Source organism: Cupressus sempervirens, chromosome 8 (assembly GCF_028749045.1).
Source record: "Cupressus sempervirens isolate cs-2001-9-10 chromosome 8, ASM2874904v1, whole genome shotgun sequence".
Taxonomy (NCBI): Eukaryota; Viridiplantae; Streptophyta; class Pinopsida; order Cupressales; family Cupressaceae; genus Cupressus; species Cupressus sempervirens.
This window is the reverse complement of record NC_143125.1, coordinates 709,669,052-709,690,829: the sequence shown is the minus strand read 5'-3', so window position 1 is coordinate 709,690,829 and position 21,778 is coordinate 709,669,052.

The window sequence follows — 21,778 nt, the reverse complement described above, 5'->3', positions numbered from 1 at the left end:
TTTAGCATCAAACTTTAGGGAAAGGACTTCATCTTGAGAAGAAACATAACAAGGGAAGGCATGATCATCCTAAGAAATGTTTGCATACCTTTCAAGATGATGAGTCAATAATTATGAGATTTTATTAGCATTCAACAAGACTTCATCATAATTATTTTCTCCTTGGCTATGATCATAATTCGAATTATCTAAAAAATTTATAGCAGTAGTATCATTAGTAAGATAATCTAAAAAATTAGAATCCTTATCACAACATGCTTCCTCTTCTTTTTACATACCTCAACATTAGAAACTTCATTGTTATCATTTTCATCACAAGAAGAGTTATCCATATTGTTATTAGAACTTTCTACACTCTAATACATATTGTCACATCATTCATTTTTAGTTATATATCCATCTTCATCCGGTTAACTAAAATCATTTGATTCACTAGATCTAGAATCCATCTATTCATAATCACAAAAAAACTTCTTGCTATTTATGGATTCATCACATTCATTCTAATTTTCAGCACATTCACTATCATCATCAAGAAATTAGTGTCATAATTGTGACATCGTCAAGCTAAAATGAAAAGAAAAAGCCAAAAACACATTACATTTTCCTACCATCGTAAATTGACATCACAAATTGACCCCTAATGTATTAGTGAGATTCAACATAAACTCTATTGTTATACAAATCACCTTCCATCTTCTTGATGTATTGTTCAACTTGAAAAAGCTTTTATAATCTTAAATTTGATGGCCAATTAACTAAATTAGGCATAAAGACTTCTAGGAAAACAATGGGTAAAAAAGATTCCTCAAGTCTTAAGGAAAAATGCAACTCCATGAGTGTTGATTTGGACTTTGTATAAACTTGATCATCTCTAAAACTTTGAAAGAAAAACTTCTAACTGCTTATTTCCTTAGTGCTAATAATAATTTTTACCTCTGGTTTTATCGCCAAAAGATTTAAATTCAAATCCGTGGCCTGTTCAACGATTAGCCAATAAATTGTTATTTTAATGCCCCGACTTGCCAAGGTTCTATGACCGTCAGATTTTAGATAGATCGACGGTCGGCGTGATCTCGTCATCAAAAGTCGCACGGGAGATATTATTAGTGACATCGCGCTCGAACGACACATGTTTGGTGGGCCCTACGGGTGGGTCACAACGGAGGGCGGTTAGAAAGTTTTTTGGCATCGCAGGCGCTATGGCGCTATCGCACGCCAATCGAAAAATCTCCATGGTGACATAGCGCCCAGCAGAGATGCTCACGACGGCGGGTGGGTCACGTTGCTGAAAAAAATGTTGCAATGATCGGGTAAAAGTTTGGCAGGCCGGAGAAAATAAGCAGGGAGAACTTCAGGCAAATATTGGGCCCCATTGTGTACCTCATCTGCCCAGTTGGCGGAGCCCATGTCACGGCAGCAAATCAAAAAGAACCATGCACAGATAGGGACACATCATCAATTGGGCGCTATGGCACTATGGAAATTTAACCTCAATTTTCCCATAGCGACATGGCGCCTGGTCGACACGTGGTCACCCTGTGAGGCCAAGTCGCAAGATTGCCCAGTGGTGTTCCGATGGGCCAGTGAGGAACCGCCACGTGTAACTAGGCTGGAGTCTCTATCAGTATGGTTGGCACAGTCAAGTTTTGTGATCTCCACCGTCAGATTTCTTGAGATCAATGGTAGGCGCCATGTCACCTTAGCGAGGCTGAAAGATTTTTACCATGGCGACATCGCACCCAACTGACACGTGTCGGTGGGGTCAGGTCTCGTCGGATGCATCATTGAGGTGGTGCCGATTCGGATGGAGGCCTAGTCACAAGAAAGACAGTCCATGACAAATCAGAAACAACCACGTGTGCCAAGTCAGAACACAGATATGTTGAGGGGCCAAATTTCCTGATACAATTAGCGCATTAAGGGGTGGATTCTCCACCATCAAATCTGCAAGAATCTAGGGTCGGCGCTATCTCGCCATGGAGGAACTGCGTGGATTTTACAATAGCGAGTTAGCACTCGAAAGACACGTGTCCTCGCGTTTCGGTTTTCGATGTGGCAATTAGCTGATGGCCAGTGGTTAGGTGATAAGGTGGCACGGTTAGTTCGATGAAGGTGGTCAACCGCGGAAGGACTCTCCAAGTGGTAAGACAAAGGATTATGATTGGCCTGCGTGGCCTAGTCAGCATATAAGAAATCGGGTCGGCTAATAGGCCAGTTTGATTCATGAACCAAGATGCAGAGGTGATTGACGTATCTTGCGATCTGATCTTCACGATCATTTTCGACCTACCAGGAATGAATGCAGGACATAAGGACACTCCACCCATCTGGTCAACCCATCTACCATGTCAGGGAATGTTGTGGCGCTGTTTCTATCTTCTCCACCCTCTTCTCAGAAGAAATGAGATTTCTTGGTATGCAGGCCAGGATTTCAATCCAGGTCCCCGATTGGGGTTCTCAAGACAGGAAGTTAATGCCAGTAGGTAAGAAGTGAATGTAACGCGGAAATCTTCAGTTGTGCCTGATCTATAAAGGCAGTTTTGTGATCTGTTCTAAAGGTCGATTCTTCCTGATTTTCTCTGCTACTGCTTGCAAACTTACAGTGTAAAACCCCCTTTATCTCTGAGCCATGTAATAGCCTGTATCATCTCTTTTGGCCATCAGTGTGAATGTGCATCACTTTTCCTCCCATTGGTGTATTGTTGAGATCAACGATCTACATACTGTATCTATCTTTGGTCTATCGAATAATACATAAGTGAAATCTCCTTTTCCTAGTGTCATTCGGTTGGTTTCTTCTGATATGTATGTGATTACTGATCGATATAAGTCTGGATGTGTATGACTTTTGTATGTTATTCTGGTTTTGTAGTATATATATGGGCAGGAATGAATCTGAACACTCTATCTTGGTGCATCACCACCTTAGATTAGACTAGGTAGATTTGCTTTGACGCTCTCTTTCTCCCTTTCCCTTCTGAGAATAGATAGGTGTGCCCTGATAGTAAGAGGAAGCCGGCCTTCTCCAGAGACTCAACCTCGTAGTCCAAGTCCCATAGCTTGGAGGTTTTTTCCATGTTTCACTAGGTTGTCCTCGCGCATAGGCCTTGGACAAGGGTGCAAACCTATGTGACAACAATAACTTAATAGAGGTAACCATCTATAACACTTGACTTTCATGAAAGGAAAAATCATGTAATGAAAAATCCATTAAGTGTTGATGTTGAATCTAGATCTTTCAATTTGGAAGAGGTGTAAACCTCAACTTCTTCACACCATTCATAAAACCATGTAGATTTGTCACCTCCTTGAATAAGGACAATAAAATCATTGCTATGATTCACTTTCTAACACTTTAATTTCTTACAACAATAGATGCATACAACACTTTTACACTCTCTAAATCAAGAACTTGTAAATTCTTTTCCAAGAACTACTATCAAAAGCTTTAGATATACCCACAAAAATTGAAAATCCTCTAAAATTTATATGAAAACAACTAGAAATTGGTGTAGATATTTTATAGTCACCACTCACACTTGTGAGAAAGATTTGAAACATAATTTTTCACTTGATAAATCTAAACTAGACTTTTATCTTGTAGGAAAAATATGCAAATCATCAAACCACTCTTGGAGATTTACAAATTCGAAAAAGAGAAAAAAAACATTTTTTATCATTCTTGACTCTGAAAATTTTACAACACTTTTAAAACAATACTTGGCTAAACTGATTGATGATGAATTCACTAATAACAATGCAATTTGCATTCAACTTTCAAATTATTTTTCTCAATAGACAAGTTAACCAATGGGAGACATGAATCTTTAGCAAAGAAATGGAAAACATATCACTCTTTGCTGATATAGAAAATTCTTCCTACTATATTGAATCACTTTTTAGATTCTCAAGGTTTGTCTATCATATATGACTGAAAATGCATAGATTATACCAAAGATTCTAATAATTTTTAACAATGAATAGCTTCACATAGTCCCCAGTAGAGTCACCATTTTTTTGGCTCCTAAATTAACAAATTTTGAATAACCTTGTAATAGGAACAAATACATCTAGGGGTAGCTAATTTTCATGTTCAACATATCTATTCAAACACTTGGGCCAACAATAAGGAAAACTCTTTCTTCTACTTCAGGCTCTACAAGACCTAGGTGAGTAGACCTTAGATTTAATTATATGGTACCAGTTCCAAAGCATATATATGAATCTATAAAAAGAAGATAAAACCATTATTTCTTCAATACTTATGCAATCACAAAGTTGTGAAGTAGAAAATTGCAAAACCTATAAAATCCAAAAGCTAAGTGTTAGCATCCATTCAACTCATAAATAGAAAGGTAAAAGGATAATTGATTAAACATTGATATCTATTGGGTGAAACTATGGTACAAATATTAAGGATAAACAATAAGATTAAGAGCCAGTTCATCTCATATTTAAATATCAATCCGGGGTCATAAACTCGTGAAAGGTATAGTGGCTATATGCTCAAGGGATGAAGATAGCATGCCAAGTGGGGATGGATGCAAATGAGAACATGTTGAAGGAAACCTACAATGAACCAAAACAAAACTGGTGATAGGAGCTAAGCTGAAACCTACAATAAATCAAAACATAACTAGCGATAGGAACTGTCACTTCCTGGGACAGGAATTAAACATTTAAATCTAAAATAAAACAATTCTAAAAACTAGAAAGCATGATAACATGTAAAATTTAATCTAGAATTTAACATTGCATAAAATAAATAAGAAACCATAGAAATCTAAATTTACACTTATATCTTAAACAATACATGAATCAATAATCAATTACAATAACAAGAATTAAAACAAGTAAGCTAATATAAGAAATCAAATCAAAACATATATAAAATAAAATGCACTCTAATCTAAAACAAATCACCAGTCATTCTGAGAGGTGGATCATGCCTCCTCAGTATGCCTGGTGATGGAAATAAATGATCCTCTACACTCCTTCAATCAAAATAATGATATTTTATTCATCCATATATAACAAAGAATTTACATAAAATTTTGCTATAGGAAGATCCGTGTGTAGAAGTGTTTTTTTTTATATATATAAATCTGCTCTCCCATAGCTTACATTATGCATCATATATATTGTAGTCTTACAACAAATGCATATAAAAATAGAGAGCTTGTTTTCTTGTATCTAACAAACATTCTCACATAATTCTTTGTTTGAGACTGATTACAAATTATTAACAAATTTGTGTAACATCAAGCAAAAATAGAGATGGACATGATTATATCAACTCTCCTATCAAAGTGAATCATTATCCACGTGGATATAACCATTAGTTGTTGGAGAAAAATGTGGAGTTTGGGCTGGCCGCAACAACAAAATCAAAATTCTTATGTTTATAAAACCATCAGTAACTTTTAAATGGTTGAGTTTCTGAAGATTCTGTCACGCGAAAACTTAATTGGGCCCATTCTGGACAAAACCCATGTCTTGAATTTTCTAGATTTGTCCTCATTTGCTCACAAACTGAAACGCAAAACAATCTGTCATGTTTTTGTCTTGCAGATTTTGTTTCCTCTAAATAGCTGGCACATAAATCATGAGATCTTCCTCTAATTATTTCAAGTAGATTTCACTTGATATGATATTATTTATGGATAGGATATCATGAATAGTTGTATCCATTGCCATCATATGATAGGTAGAAGCTCATGACCAAAAGTGACAGGAAGATTTTCTGCATGGAAAATGACCAGAAGATGAACACCCTGAAATCTCTATATTAGAAAATATATTTTCCAAGACATAAAATAACAATGCTTGTTAGTAACAACAATCAATAATTAATTCCTATATTTTAATCTCAGAACTATATTAAATATAACTTATATATATATATATAACCATATGTAACATAAAGTAGTAAAATGGGACGAGATGGAATGGAAAATATAATATGGAAGTAAATATGATGGCACATAAAATGGATAAAAAGATGGTATAAAATGATTCATAAACTGCTCTTATCAATATCGACAAAATCCAAATATGTAATAGCAATAACATGTTGATCCTGTAACTGATCAATGCCTTATCTATTGGGAAATGCCACAAATCACAAAAATACATCCATGATATCAGTGACATATCTCATACATCAAGATGTCATATCTATCCTATCACTTCGTGAATTAGACATTAGTGTTCAAACTGAACCTCATACTCATCAAATATCCTTTTATGAAATCTGCAACCCTATCAAATATTTCAAGGATTTACTTGGCTCTTTGTTCCAATAGAAAAATATATTGAGACATTCAACTTTAAGGAGTTGCAATTAGGTTTAATCTCTTTCTTCATAAACCACAAAACATTACAGATGACACAGATAGGAGACAAGAATCAAAATGAAACTAAGAACCTTTTTTGCATTTTATTTATTTCCTTGAAACAAATACATAAGGATGTATGCAAATAACTCATGAAACAATTGAATAGACTAGAACTATCTCTAAAACTCTATTAATGTTGTTCATATACAAAGAAATATACTAAGGATAAATGGTGGGATCACAACTAGAGCTCTACTCAATAGTCTAGAATACAACCTACCATCAACCACCAAATGGTATCACAACTTATGGAAAATTATCCAAAAACCTAGAACTAACACCTATAATGAGAGAAAAAAAGAAATATATAAAGAAAGAAGAAGAATCTAGGTCAAATCTAGAAGTGACGCATGTCCACTTGAATCATCATCCCATGTTGTTGGAAACCCTCTCTCTTCTATCTTCCTTCAACTAAAAATAAAATCTAAGTCATTGTTGTTGAAAAATGCTTGAAATTTCTCAAATGGTGAAGAAAGATACCAACTACAAAAGATGTTGAATCTGATGCCAAAACACATGCCAAAAACACCCACCAAATGTGTGCAAAGGAAAATTAACACCTCTAGGAATATTTTCCCCAAATCTAGATCCAACACACTTCTTTGTTTGCTTTCCAACTGAATCTGAAGCTCCATCATGAAAAACACTTGTTCTACTAAGAATGCCCCTATTTTAAAAAATCTTCCTATAACTTCTATCTAGTTGAACCTGGACATATTCTAACAATAAAATTAAAAAATTTGTCTTGTCACCTTTTCATTGATAAATGATACTTCATATGTTGGCAAAAAATGAGGCCCCTAGTGCACATTTGAAAATTTTTGTTCTTGGCCATGAACAGGCCATTTTAATGTTCAAAATATTTGATAATTTCATATAGTATGAAGAACTATACAATATATCTAAAATTTATTTAAAATTTTATGATCTTAGAATGCACGTACATGTTGAAGATATTTCAATGTTTTAATATTTTAAACTTTACATTTAGCTTTAACTCTATTTATTTGCCAAACCTCTAATTGACTAATGACTAGATGCCACTTGTCAAGATATGATTGGTTCATAATTTCCACCTCATCTCCATGTGGGATAAAAAGATCTCTACCAAAAAGTGTGGGGTGAGATAACATGCACATTAACCCACCCGTATACATCTGTACAATTGACCTACACCAAAAAAAATTGATTTGCCCCCAAAAAAAAAAGAACCATTGATATAAATCATTTATTTGAAATGGAAGGTCTAGGTACTCCAAAAAACTTCCAATGAAAGGTTAAAAGACAACTGTTGATGAAGAAAACATAAAATTTGATGGCTGACACAATTTTCAATGCAAAGTGGAAGAACAACGTACAATTTTGCTATTTCATGGGCCACCAAAAAGTGCTTTTCTGAAATGGAAAAATGGGATAACTGTTAGGAACCTGTGTGTTCCTTCTGTTTATTTTGGACGCATATGCTTTGTAAGTCGTCCCGTGAGTATATTTTATTATCCCACATGCATAGGTAGTATTACTTTTCTAGATCGTACCCAGTATATAAGAATAGGTTGAGGCCCTTGATGAGCACGGACGAATTTATTGTATTGAGCTTGCTCAAAGGAGGTTACCCCCTTGAAGTGGCCTGCGATCAGTAGATTCATCCTGAGTTCTGCTATCACTTTGTATTCTGTTATTTCGAGCATTCTCACGATATTGCTATAAGGAGGTTCTTCACATCTGGTATCAGAGCACTCTCTTGGGCTCGCTGGGTGGAAATTACATCAAATTTTTTTTCTGTCGTGGCCTTCAGGTTCCTCTCACTTCTAATATCTCTTGTTATTGCAATAACTCTTTTCAGTGTTCTGTCTGTGAGTGAATTTTTCTAAGTCGACTGTTCAAAAAAAAAAAAAAAAAAAAAAAAAAAAAACCTTGTTTTATGGTTGTTACGCGTACAGGAGCAAAAATCATGGAAGAGGAACTTGCATCCCTCAAAACCAAACTTCAAGATCTGGATGACAAAATTCTGGGTCTTAACTTTCAGCAGTCAGCCATGAGCCGAAACCATTCAGGAGATACTGGGTCCTCTTCTGGCAATTTCCGTGGACCAAAGCTTGATTTTCCACGCTTCGATGGTTCTGATCCGACTGGATGGATCTATAGGGCAGAGCAGTATTTCAGCTTGCATAATACTTTGGATAACCACAAAGTCTCCCTTGCATCTTTTCATTTGGAACATGAAGCTCTTCAATGGTTCCGTTGGTACATCAAGGCTAATGTAGGCCCAACGTGGAGAGAATTGTGCACCCTCATTTTGGAGCGCTTTGGCCCTAGTTCCTTTGATGATTTCACAGGACCACTAACTAAACTGCGTCAAACAGGCACTGTAAGAGAATACCAGACAGAGTTTGAAAAATTAGCTAATTACACAGAGGGCTTGTCTGATGAATTCTTTCGTAGTTGTTTTGTCAGTGGTCTGAAGGATGCACTTCGCTCAGAAGTCAAAATGTTTCGATCTACTACAATGATGGAAGCCCTTGGGTTGGCTAAGTTAGCGGAAGACAAGATTAGTGCTCTACAACGCTCCAGATCTAATTTTGTTCCATTCAGAAATATAGGTTCTCACAACCCTCCAGTCATACCAGCTCCCAGAACTACTCCGATCAAGCACTTGTCTGAAACAGAGATGCGAGTCAGGCGAGACAAAGGGCTTTGTTATAATTGTGATGAGAAATGGTCTCAGGGCCATAGATGTGTTCAGCAAAAGCTCTATCTCTTGGATGTGGATTCTCCACCGGAACTGGAAGAATATGTAGATGCTCAGGAAATAGTGGATGATGCGGTTGAGCCTCACCAGCCTGAACCTCCTTCACCAGAAGCTCCACCAGAGATATCTGTCCATGCTTTGGCAGGAGTCACTACTCCACAAACCATGCGGGTCCAGGGTTTCTTCAAGAAGATCCCTCTTACTATACTCATTGATTCTGGTAGCACTCATAACTTCATTGATCCACGAATAGCCAAACAGGCTGATTGCTTTATCCATCCCTGCTCTAGCTTTGAAGTTATGATTGCCAATGGGGGCACTTTACCTTGTAAAGGGAAATGTCGCAATGTGCGTCTCTCTATTGGAGATTATAACATGCGCTCTGACATGTTTGCCTTACCCTTAGGTGGCTGTGATGTGGTTTTGGGTGCCCAATGGTTACGCACTCTTGGCCCCATTCTCTGGGATTTTGCTGAACTTTGGATGCAGTTTTCAGCCGAGGGGCACCAACACACTTTGAAAGGCTTACACCTAGGGTCTCTCAGCATCATCAGTTCACACAGTATGGAAAAACTTCTTAAGAAGAATTCACATGGTGTCATCGCTCAGCTCCATTCCATTCAGATGCAGCCATCAGCAGTCTCTAGCACTCCTGCCGATCTCCAACACATTTTGGACAAGTATTCTGGTATATTTGCTGAACCTGTGGGATTACCTCCTTCTCGTCCAGAGGACCACCGTATTCAGCTCCTTCCTGGCAGTGTTCCGCCCAACATCAGGCCCTACCGCTACCCATTTCATCAGAAGACCGAAATCGAGATACTTGTCCGTGACTTACTGAAGCAAGGTATTATTCGCCCTAGTACCAGTTCCTTTTCTTCTCCAGTTCTTCTTGTTCGCAAAAAAGATGGGTCATGGCGACTCTGCATTGATTTCCGAGCACTTAATCATCTCACTATAAAGGACAAGTTTCCCATTCCAGTTGTTGATGAACTTCTTGATGAACTTCATGGGGCTCATTTTTTCTCCAAGTTAGATCTTCGTTCTGGGTATCATCAAATTCGGGTTAATGAGGAGGATATACCTAAAACTGCCTTCCGCACACATGATGGTCACTATGAATTTTTAGTCATGCCCTTTGGCCTCACGAATGCTCCTTCAACATTTCAGGCAGTGATGAATAACATATTTCGACCATACCTCCGGAAATTCATTCTGCTCTTCTTTGATGATATCCTCATATATAGCAAAACTTGGGCTGAGCATCTCCATCATCTGGAGCTTGTCTTGCAACTTCTCTCTGATCATCAACTCTGTGCAAAACTATCTAAATGTGTGTTTGGCCAGGAGGAAGTGGAGTATCTCGGGCATATTGTTGCACACCATGGAGTGCGGGTGGATCCTACAAAAATAGATGCCATGAAAACTTGGCCGCATCCTAAAACTCTCAAGAGCCTTCGGGGTTTTTTGGGGTTGACTGGCTACTACCGCAAGTTTGTCAAAGATTACGGGAAAATTGCAGCACCATTGACAGCTCTGTTAAAAAAGGATGCCTTCTCCTGGACCCCTGTTGCTGAGACTGCATTTGAACAACTGAAACAGGCTATGTGTAGTACACCTGTTCTCGCGATGCCAGATTTTTCCAAACCCTTCACTATTGAGAGTGATGCTTGCAGCAATGGATTGGGTGCTGTTCTCCTGCAAGATGACCATCCTATTGCGTTCACCAGCAAAGCCCTCTCTGGTAAGAATCTAGCCCTCTCTACTTATGAAAAAGAAATGATGGCTATTTTGCATGCTGTACAGAAGTGGCGGCCATACCTCTTAGGGAGTCATTTTTGCATCAGAACCGATCACCAAAGTCTGAAATACTTCTTGGAACAACAGGTATCCTCTCCTACACAACAGAAATGGGTCAGCAAACTCATGGGGTATGATTATGAGATCACCTACAAGAAGGGTAAGGAGAATATTGTGGCAGATGCTCTTTCTCGCACATTTGATAATCAAGCTTCCCTTTCCGCTATTTCTATGCCCATTCCCAATTGGTTAGCGTCTGTTCAGCAGGGCTATGACAGTGACTCTTCTTTATCTCAAATCATTCACCAGCTAGCCAATAATCCTTCTGCTATACCACATTACTCTTGGGATGGTGCTTCTCTTCGATACAAGGGTCGGCTAGTGCTTCCTCAGAACCCAGCTCTACATCAGGCTATTTTTTATGAACTCCATGCTTCTCCTTCAGCAGGGCACTCAGGCTTCCTCAAAACTTATGAGCGAGCAAGGAGAAACTTCTTTTGGAAAGGGATGAAACAGACGATTCAACAGATGGTGGCTGAATGTGATACTTGCCAACGCCACAAGGGTGAAACGACCCTCCTTCCTGGCTTGCTCGAACCATTGCCCATCCCTACACGGATTTGGACTGATATTTCTATGGATTTCATTGAAGGGCTTCCTAAATCCGGTGGCAAGATAGTGATCTTGGTTGTGGTTGATCGTCTCTCGAAATATAGTCATTTTTGTGCCCTCAGCCACCCCTATACTGCCTCCTCTATTGCACAAATCTTCATGGACCAGATATTTCGTCTTCATGGACTTCCTTCTTCCATTTTCTCTGATCGTGATGCAACTTTTACCAGTCATTTTTGGACTGAACTGTTTCAGAAAACTGGCACCAAACTGAAGATGAGTTCGGGCTATCACCCACAAACTGATGGTCAAACTGAAATTGTCAATAAATGCTTGGAAACTTATCTTCGTTGCTTCACTTCCGAACAGCAACATCAGTGGGCCAAGTGGCTCCCTTTAGCTGAATGGTGGTACAATACCTCTTACCACACTGCCTCTAAAATGACTCCATATGAAGCAGTCTATGGTCAGGCACCTCCAGTGCTCCTTCCCTACACTCCCAACAGCTCACCAGTCTAGGCAGTTGACATAGTTCTCCGCAGCAGGGATCAGATTCTTTGTACCTTACAGGATAATCTTCACATGGCCCGTAATCGGATGAAACAGCAAGCAGATCAACACCGTTCTGAGCGCTCATTTCAAGTTGGGGGATATGGTTTTTCTTCGTCTACAGCCATACAAACAATCCTCCCTAAAGCTGAAAGGGCGTCATAAGCTAGCCCCAAAATTTTATGGGCCTTATAAGGTTCTGCAGAAGATTGGTTCAGTTGCTTATAAACTGGAACTTCCTCCTTCTTCCCGCATTCATCCAGTCTTTCATGTTTCTTGTCTAAAGAAAGTTCTGGGTACCACTGTCCGAGCACAAACTACTCTCCCTGAAATGGATACGGAAGGATCCATTATCCTGGAGCCGGTGGCAATCATTGACCAGCGCACTCGCCAGCTTCGCTCTCGCTCCATCTCTGAGGTCTTGATTCAGTGGCATGGCATGCAACCAGAGGATGCTACCTGGGAACCCCTTCTTCAGATTCAACAACAATTTCCACACCTTAAGCTTTGAGGACAAAGCTTTTTTCTAAGGGAGAGGGGATGTTAGGAACCTGTGTGTTCCTTCTGTTTATTTTGGACGCATATGCTTTGTAAGTCGTCCCGTGAGTATATTTTATTATCCCACATGCATAGGTAGTATTACTTTTCTAGATCGTACCCAGTATATAAGAATAGGTTGAGGCCCTTGATGAGCACGGATGAATTTATTGTATTGAGCTTGCTCAAAGGAGGTTACCCCCTCGAAGTGGCCTGCGATCAGTAGATTCATTCTGAGTTCTGCTATCACTTTGTATTCTGTTATTTCGAGCATTCTCACGATATTGCTATAAGGAGGTTCTTCACAATAACACTCAAATTTCCCTACTTCCACAAGAAAAAAACCCATTTGTCAAAAATTGATTTCCCTATTTCATGAAGGCAAGAAAAGAGACCTTTCGAAATAGTGAATTTCTCTTTTTCAGAAATAGCATGAAAGAGTCTTTCCAAAATGGCAAAATGGGATAACACCCATTTTAACCAATAAAAAAAAATGTGTGTTAACCCACACTAAAGAATACAACCCATTGAGGGTCTCTCAAATTGGTTATTAGTAATCACTTGAATGGGGGGCAAAATGTCCAAAAGTAACTTATCATCATGGGACACAAACATATGTTGAATGAAGGGTGTGAAACACATGAAATATATCGTAGGCCTCAAAATGATGGCAGCGTACATATGCATTAAAATATCTTATAGGGGCTCAATTAGACTCAAATTTCAAAATGGTACTCAAATTTAGTGTTTCAATTTTGAGTCCTAACAAAATGTTTTGCCTATCAGAGGACTTGATCAAGAGATAAGATGGCATAGAAAGTTTGAGGCAAAGAGGTTGGTTTTGTTGATCACTTTGTGGAGTCTAATATAGAACCTCCAAAGATATTCCTAACCTTGTCGATACTGGGATGAAGACTAGTTTTTGTGATTAGTTGGTTGTGTCTAACATGGAAATTGTAGAACACATGGTCACGGATAATTAGATTATTGTGGATGTGGAGATTGATTTTGTTGGTGTGGATTCACTAGTTGCTCATGTGGTTGAGGATCTACATGACACTGTGGATATGTAAGTTCCTAATTTTCTTGTGGTTGACATGGATGAGGATTTACCTATGAAGCATTATGTTCAATTTTTTCCTAGGAGTGAATATGTTAATTGGGTTGTTGAGATTCATTTGATTCTAAGGTTTGAGTGCATTAAGCATAGATGGTTAATGTACATATTTGTTCTCTTGTCCTTGATGGATTGGAAGCCATTGATGAAGATAAAGATTTCGTTTGGCATCAAAGTGTGTGAGACTTTTTTATCTACCAAGTCTGATACAAGAGCATCTTACACATATAATTTAAAATTTTTAAAAATTAAATTAAAATTTAAAATTTTTAAGAACAATTATGGAGGAGAGAGAAATTGATAAAAATTAGAAGAAACAAACAAATATATAAATAAATAAAAATTGAGAAAAGAGGGGGTAAAGCATTTAATAGGTGGCATTATTAAATGTAATTTGTGTATTGAGGGTTAATTTAATGTGATAAAAAATTTAATGTAATTTTCTAGGTCAACTTAGGGCTTATGCATATGTTTAATGTAAGGGTTTGTTTTAATTTGTAATGGGCTAGGTCAACTTGTGGCTGGTAGTTGAGGCTTGGGAAACAAGGAGATTTCTTGGTGGGCTTGCAAGAAAAATTTTAGATCTTCCTTAGAGTTTTCTACTATTGACATTCTAGTCATTTTTTTTATTGGTGACATACACTTATTTAGATTATGAGTTCATACCAAGCATATTGTATAGTTAACAATGATAACCAAGTATTTCAGTTGCTACCGAGTCCTACAGTTGCTACCAAGTCCTATGAATAGATTTTAGTTTGAACTAAGAAATTACTATAGAGTTGATGAATAACAGTGTAAACTAAGTATTTCAATGTATGCCAAGTTTTTATGCAGTGTTTACTGAGTTCATAGTTAATGTCATGTGAATCTAGTTTTGACCAAGCTACACAATGTTAAGCAAGAGACTTAGTTTATATTGAGCTCAAGGTGATAATGTTTACTGAGCTATGGAGTTTGAATCAAGTGATTCAATTTATATACCAAGTTTCATAGTATTCACCAAGTCACCAGTGCAGACCAAGTTCAAGACTACTTGGAAGTGATCAGTATGGATTGAGATTCTATGTCCACCAAGTGCATGATGATGCCAAGCATTGAAACTAGATGTCGAGTATTAGAACCTCACTGAGTCAGTCTTTAGAGCCTGAGTTCCTACACTTTGGCCAACTTTGTAATATGTGTGTAAACTTGTATTGTGGCCAACTTTGTAATTATGTAACTGGATTAATATATATGTAATATATTGTATCACATTCAAATCATTGAAGAAAATTAATGTAATCATCAGAGAATAGTAGAAGAGAAAATTAAAAAGGGTACAATCGTATAAAGAGTAGCAAACATTCATCTATCATAGCAAGGTGATTATTATACTCAGAGGAATCTCATTTAGCAAACTAAGCTATAGATCAGAGATCAGCTATTGTTTCATCTTAATAGGTGGATCAGTCAAATCTTTTAACAAGGTAAACCTAACAGTCTTATGTAAATTTCTTTACCAAGTGCATACTTCATTATATGTTTGTTAATCCTTTCACAAGGTGGACTTAGTAGTCCTTATTGCTCCTAACAGGGTAGATCATTAGAAATGATCATTGTAAGCCTTAATAGCCCAACTTTATACTACAATACTAAAGCTTGTGTGTATCATCCCCACCCTAGTTTTAGTTTCTATTTGGAAGGTTTCTGGGTCACCAAATCTTGTGTTAAAGTGTTTTGTATGCTTTCATATTTTTTAGTTTCTCATGCATGTAGTTTGATCAAAATTCATTTAAAGTATTAATTGCTAATTGGGATGAAATTTTTTGAAGTTAATAATTCATCCCTCCCCTCTCATTCACTTAGCTTGTCATAATATTTTCAACAATTTGTATCAAAGCATTGTGGTTTTCAATGAAAAGTTTAATAACTTGAGCAAAGATCAAAGGCAATGGAGGTATTCAGACTTTACAAGGCTATTGACTATGAGAAGATAGATTTGGAATTGGCCATTAGACAACTCAAGAAAGCAAAAGAGTAGCTCTCTCAATCCCTGAAAAGAAGAAAAGATCTTGCAATCCAAATGAATGATTCACTCTACATTAAAGAAAGAATTGAAGAAATATATCCAAGAAGTTTAGATGAAATTGATGAAACAATCAAACAACTACTGGAAAAGAATAATTCTCTTCAAGAAGAAGTAAGAAAACTAAGAAGAGAGCAAGAAATTCAGTCAGTAAGATTATGTGAAGTCCTGGAAGAGAAAAAAAAGATAAGAGAAGAGATAGAAGAAAAGAATAATGAAATTCAACACCTCTCCCTTTAGCAAGAAAACTTCATTGATCAAATCACCAATGAAAATGAAGAAATCATAAACCTAAGATCAGATAATGAAAGATTGTAGAATGATCTAAACATTGAAAGGCAAACCAATGAAAGAATATTGAAATCTCATGAAAAAAAAAATTAGTTGAATGAGTAGAGTCATTTCAAAAAAAAAGGAAAAGCAAGAATTGGATATATAGAAGAAGGAGAATCATCCAAACAAGGAGTTCAAAGGAACCAAAAACCTACTTGCAATCACTATAGTAAGATAGGTCATACTTCAAACAAATGTTGGAGCAATGGGAAAGAAAAATTCAATGGAAAATTCTAAAATTGCAATCAACATGATCATAGAGAAACAGAATGCAAAGAGAGGACCAAAATTTGAAGGCAAATGTCACAAATCTAAAAAGCATAGCCACAAGTCATTAGAATGCAAAACCATGATATTGAATCCAATAGATCAAATTGTGAAAGCTATATTTGGTTGTGACTTTAACACTTAGTGCAAATCTGATTACTGTGGAGAATTTGGACACATTGGAATGAATTGTGTAAAACATCACATGAGGAAAAGAGATACTACCAAAAGATGTTTTATCTATACAAAACTTGGTCACCTAGCCAAGAACTATACGAATACTAGAAAAATAGAAGATGAAAAGAAGGCAAAAGCTGATAACATTAGAAAACAAATGAGACAACAATGGGTTCCAAAATCTACCGAGAATCAATAATGATCAACTCACTCAAGAATTGGGTGACTACACTATTTCCACTTGATTTATCATAGGAGAACTAGAACTAGGCTACCAAGGAAGAAAACTAAATAATTTTTAGTTTTTAGGACAAAAGATCCATCTCAACATTCAAGATGTGAAAGGGATCACCAAGTGAAAGGGTACCAATTACTATCGAGTTTCCTTCCTTATCGAGTTAGGTCAGGTCACAGACTCTATTGAGTGAGGTCAAGAGTAACTAAATCTTATGTGGCTACCAATGATGGAAGACTCTACCAACTAATTAATACAAGTGAAGTGGATGACAGTCTATAAAATTCTTCTAACTTTCGTACTAGGCATTTATGGAAAAATTTAATAAAAGGAATGAAATTGAGGTCATTTTTATTGTAAATTTTTTAGAGAAAATTGTGTAGAGCAATCTTCAAGAGCATTCAGACGATTTGAGTGAATTTTTATCGAAGTTTTCAAATTCTCTCAAACCTTACTGAGTAAAGATGGCAACTACCAATAAAAAAGCAAAATGAGGATCTGACATGATGGTTCATGGTGTAGAATGGAACGCACCATATTTTAAGCTCACTCATGTAGTCACTAAAATCCTAGACCTGAGTGGAGTGAAGTCACAAATCCCTCCCAAGGCACTATTGATCAATGATATCCATTCTCATTTTAAATGTGTGATTCAAGATATTGGCATCCTAGAAATGGATGAATGTTTAAAGGATTTATGTGATGATGGCATTTTGAAACCTGAGCATCAACATCTCGAAGCCAAAGGTTTAACCCATATTCCTCACATGCCTCATGATTTCCAAGTGAAATGGATTAGGTATATCCTTAGTCATGTGCACAGTGGATAGTTATGGTTAGAGAAACCTATTTTGATTACTAAGAAGATGATCCACAAGATCACTGGTCTCCCTATGTTGGCTAACGCAAAAATGAAAAAAACCCTAGGTCAGGTCAAACTAGGAAAGAAAACCCTAGCCAAGTGGGATGGTAGGGGAATGAATATTAGTAGTGTCACTAAAATGGAGTTGAAGTTTGGCACTCAAGTCATTGCACACAATATCTATAGTTCAAGTAGGCTAAATAGTGTGTCATGTGAAGCAGTTAACTTGGCATACAAGGTAGTCAAGAATAACATATCTCTTGAGCTTTTCAAGATACTCTTGAATCAATTGAACAAGAACATGGAGAGCATCAGGACATCAAAGAATAATCCATGTAAGTTTGGCTCTCTATTGACATGTTTATTCTTTTATGTTTAGAAATTCTTTCCATCAAAGGGTATTGTTGTATGGAGGAAAGATGTGCTAGTACTCTATTAGATTAATAAATACATTGCTGAGATGGGAGAAAATTACACTAGTATTATGGATAATTATTTTGATGCTTTCACGGAGAAAATGAATAACAAATACTGAATCCCCAAGAAATTAGTTGAAGACTATAAATGAAACTAGGATATGAGGTAAACATTGATGAAACAAAAGATATAATTGAGGCACTAATAAATGAACTAGTGGACCCCAAGGCTACATATTTTGGCACTTGTGATGAGGCTAAGGCCCGAATAGAACTAGAGATAAAGCTCCCTCAAGTGGTTAGCAAAGGCAAGAAAAGGATTGCCTAGTTGAAAACAAGTTCTACTCTCTTGTAAATCAAGGGCAAAGGTGAAGATGAAGAATCAGAGGAAGAGGAACCACTAAAGAAAAAAGGCAAGGTAATCATCACTAAGCATATCAAGACATCCACTGTAGTATAGGAGATCATCTAGAAAGAAAGAAGACAAAGAAGGGGAAGACATAATTTTTAAGAGGTCTCCACCCACATTTGAAAAGAGGATGAAGGAATTGGAATTAGATTCTGGGATAACAAATTTCAAGGCATTAAAATATGAGACCAGAATAGTTGATGAGTGAAAATAGATTGAAGATATTATGATCTCTAAAATGGGAAAATGGAAATACTCTATTGATCAGCTCACTTAGAAAATTCTAGATGCATTGATGAATAAAATCAAGCCAAGATGGGAACACACAATGCAAACTACAAAGGACATTCATGAGTAGACCTTGAGGAAACTTATACAAAATCTAACTAATAAGAAAGTGAAGGATTTTTTTTTTTTTAAATGAAGAGAAATTAACTTTAAGATTAAATACTTGTCTTATTTTGTTGAATGAAATAGAGCATGTTGTGAAGAATGCAACAAATACATGGAAGAATATCTATCTTCTTCATAAACCGAGTGATTTCCCAATAAGTAAAAAGGATTATGATGATCAAGAAAAGGATGAAGAAAAAGATGATGAAGAAGTAACACATTTTGATCATGAGGATGATAAAGAGGAACAAGAGCAAGAGGCTACTGAGGAAGGAACTCAATATGTTGAGGAAACTGACCTAGTCAAGATTGCTGCAACAGTTATTGCCTCACTTCCTCACTCTCCAAGAAAAATAGTGACAACATCAAGCATGGAGATAGTCTCAGTAGGATTGATTGTGTCTAGCACTACAAGCACAAGCATTCAATTAGTCTTCACACTAGTTCAACTCAACACATCATTGACAGAAGTGTCAACTACTTCATCTACCAAGCTATAGACTCTTGCCTCTTCAACAGTATTGAATACATCAATTTTGGATACAACAAGTATTTCTATAGTAAGTGCAGTATTAATTTTTGTAGAAAGCCCTAATATTTCAACAATTATTTCCATTCTGATTACATATGCAATAAGTACAAGGACAATTGAGACCAAGCCTCAACTAAGCACAATTTTTTTTGGTAAAGGTAAAGAAAAGAGGAGGATGTAGATCTTGATGAGGAAATTGTGATTCCTAATTGGGATATTTCAAACTCAATCATAATCAAATGCAAATATTTGGAAAATTACTCCAAAAGAAAGCCAAGTAGCGAAGGATAAGAGAGGAAAGAGATAGAGAATTTAAAATCATTGAGGATGCCAAGAATGTTTTGGCAGAGGCTATAGTTATAGAGGTTGACTCTTCTCAACTAGTTTTGTATCAGTTGACAAAAATAGTCTAGAAGTACAATGAAGATCTAGATGGACAAGACAAGTTATTGCAGAAAGTAGAGAAATAGTTTGAGAATAAGGTCTTAGAACTTATTGCTCAAAATATTTCCATTTACCAAGTAGAGTTATCTACTATTTTTAGTTCTCTTGAAGCTTCTTGTACTAATCTAACTTTACTTCTTGGTAAATTATGTCATATTTCGAGCTTTACAAAGGAAATAAAAGATAAATTTTCTAAGATTGACGAAGATCTTAAGGTGAGTGCTCAAAAATTGTAGCTTGACTCGAGTTCAAGCTCTTCCCATTTCAAAAGGATCAGATTTTTGATAGATATTCAGGTAGAATTGCTTAGAGAAGAAGCTAGAATCATATCTGCATTGGTAGATATTCAAAATATGATACTCCCTAACATGGATACACTACAGAAGCATATTTCTTATTCAAAAAACCTCATCCATGACAATAATTTCTCTATTGTAGACCAAATGATTGAACTATCAACAAAAGTATAAGTGGCATTGCGCACATGCAGGGTCTTGCAAGAGAACTGGGACAAGACTTTGGCAATCATATTAAATGTATATTCAAATTTCTTGTCTCATTTTGGCATCAATATGTAAGTACATATAGTATAAATCTTTGGCATTAATATCAAAAAGGGGGAGAAGATATAAGATATAAGATGATATAAAGGGGAAGAAACTATAGAAGTCATGAGGAAAAAGATGTAAAAATATAGGGGGAGAAAATTGTAAGAAGAGTGTAAAGAAAATGTATATTGTATGTAAAGTATATTGTATATTATACCATGGAGGAGAATTACTATGTATAGAAATGAATCCTTTACAAAAAAAAATTTTGAAAAATCTCAAAAATAGTATACTCTACCAAGTTGGAGATGTAAGGTGATGGATAATTCAGTTTTGATTGATAAGTGTTTTTGTCACTAATGCCAAAGGGGAAGATTGTTGATATTCCAATCATGTTTGTTATTAGTGACATACACTTATTCAAATTGTGAGTTCATACTAAGCATATTGTATAGTTAATAGTGTTAACTACGCATTATGGTTTCTATTGACTCCTACAGTTGCTACCAAGTCCTATGAATAGATTTTTGTTTGAAGCAAGCAGTCACTAGAGAGTTAATGAGCAACATTGTAAAGTAAGCATTTTAGTGTATGCCAATTTCACCAGTGTAAATTGAGTTGTGTAGTATTTACTGAGTTTATAATTGATGTGATGTGAGTCTAGTGTTGACCAAGCTACACAATGTTAACCAAGAGACTCAGTTTATACCAAGCTTGAGGTGATAATGTTTACCAAGCTATGTATTGTGAATCAAGTGATTCAGTTTGAATGCCAAGTTTCACAGTATTCATCAAGTCATCAGTGCAGACTGAGTTTGAGACTACCTAGAAGTGATCAGTATGGACCAAGCTTCTATGTCTGCCAAGTGCATGATGATGTCAAGCATCGACAGTGGATGTCGAGCATGAGAACCTAGCCTGAGTTCCTACACTTTGGCTGACTTTGTAATTATGTAATTGAATTGATATATATGTAATCTATTGTATCACATTCAAATCATCAAAGAAATGTAATGTAATCATCAGAGAAGAGTAGAAGAATTAATTATAGAGGCTACAATAGTATAAGCAGCAACAAAGATTCATCTATCATAGCAAGGTGATTTGTACACTCAAAGGAATCTCATTCAGAAAACTAAGTTGTAGATCAAAGATCAGGTGTTATTTCATCCTAATAGGTGGATCAGTCAAATCCTTTAACAAGGTAGACCTGACAGTATTATGTAGATCTCTTTACTAAGTGCATACTTCATTGTATGTTTGTAAATCCTTTCACAAGGTGGACCTATCAATCCTTATTGCTCCTAATGGGGTAAATCATTAGAAGTG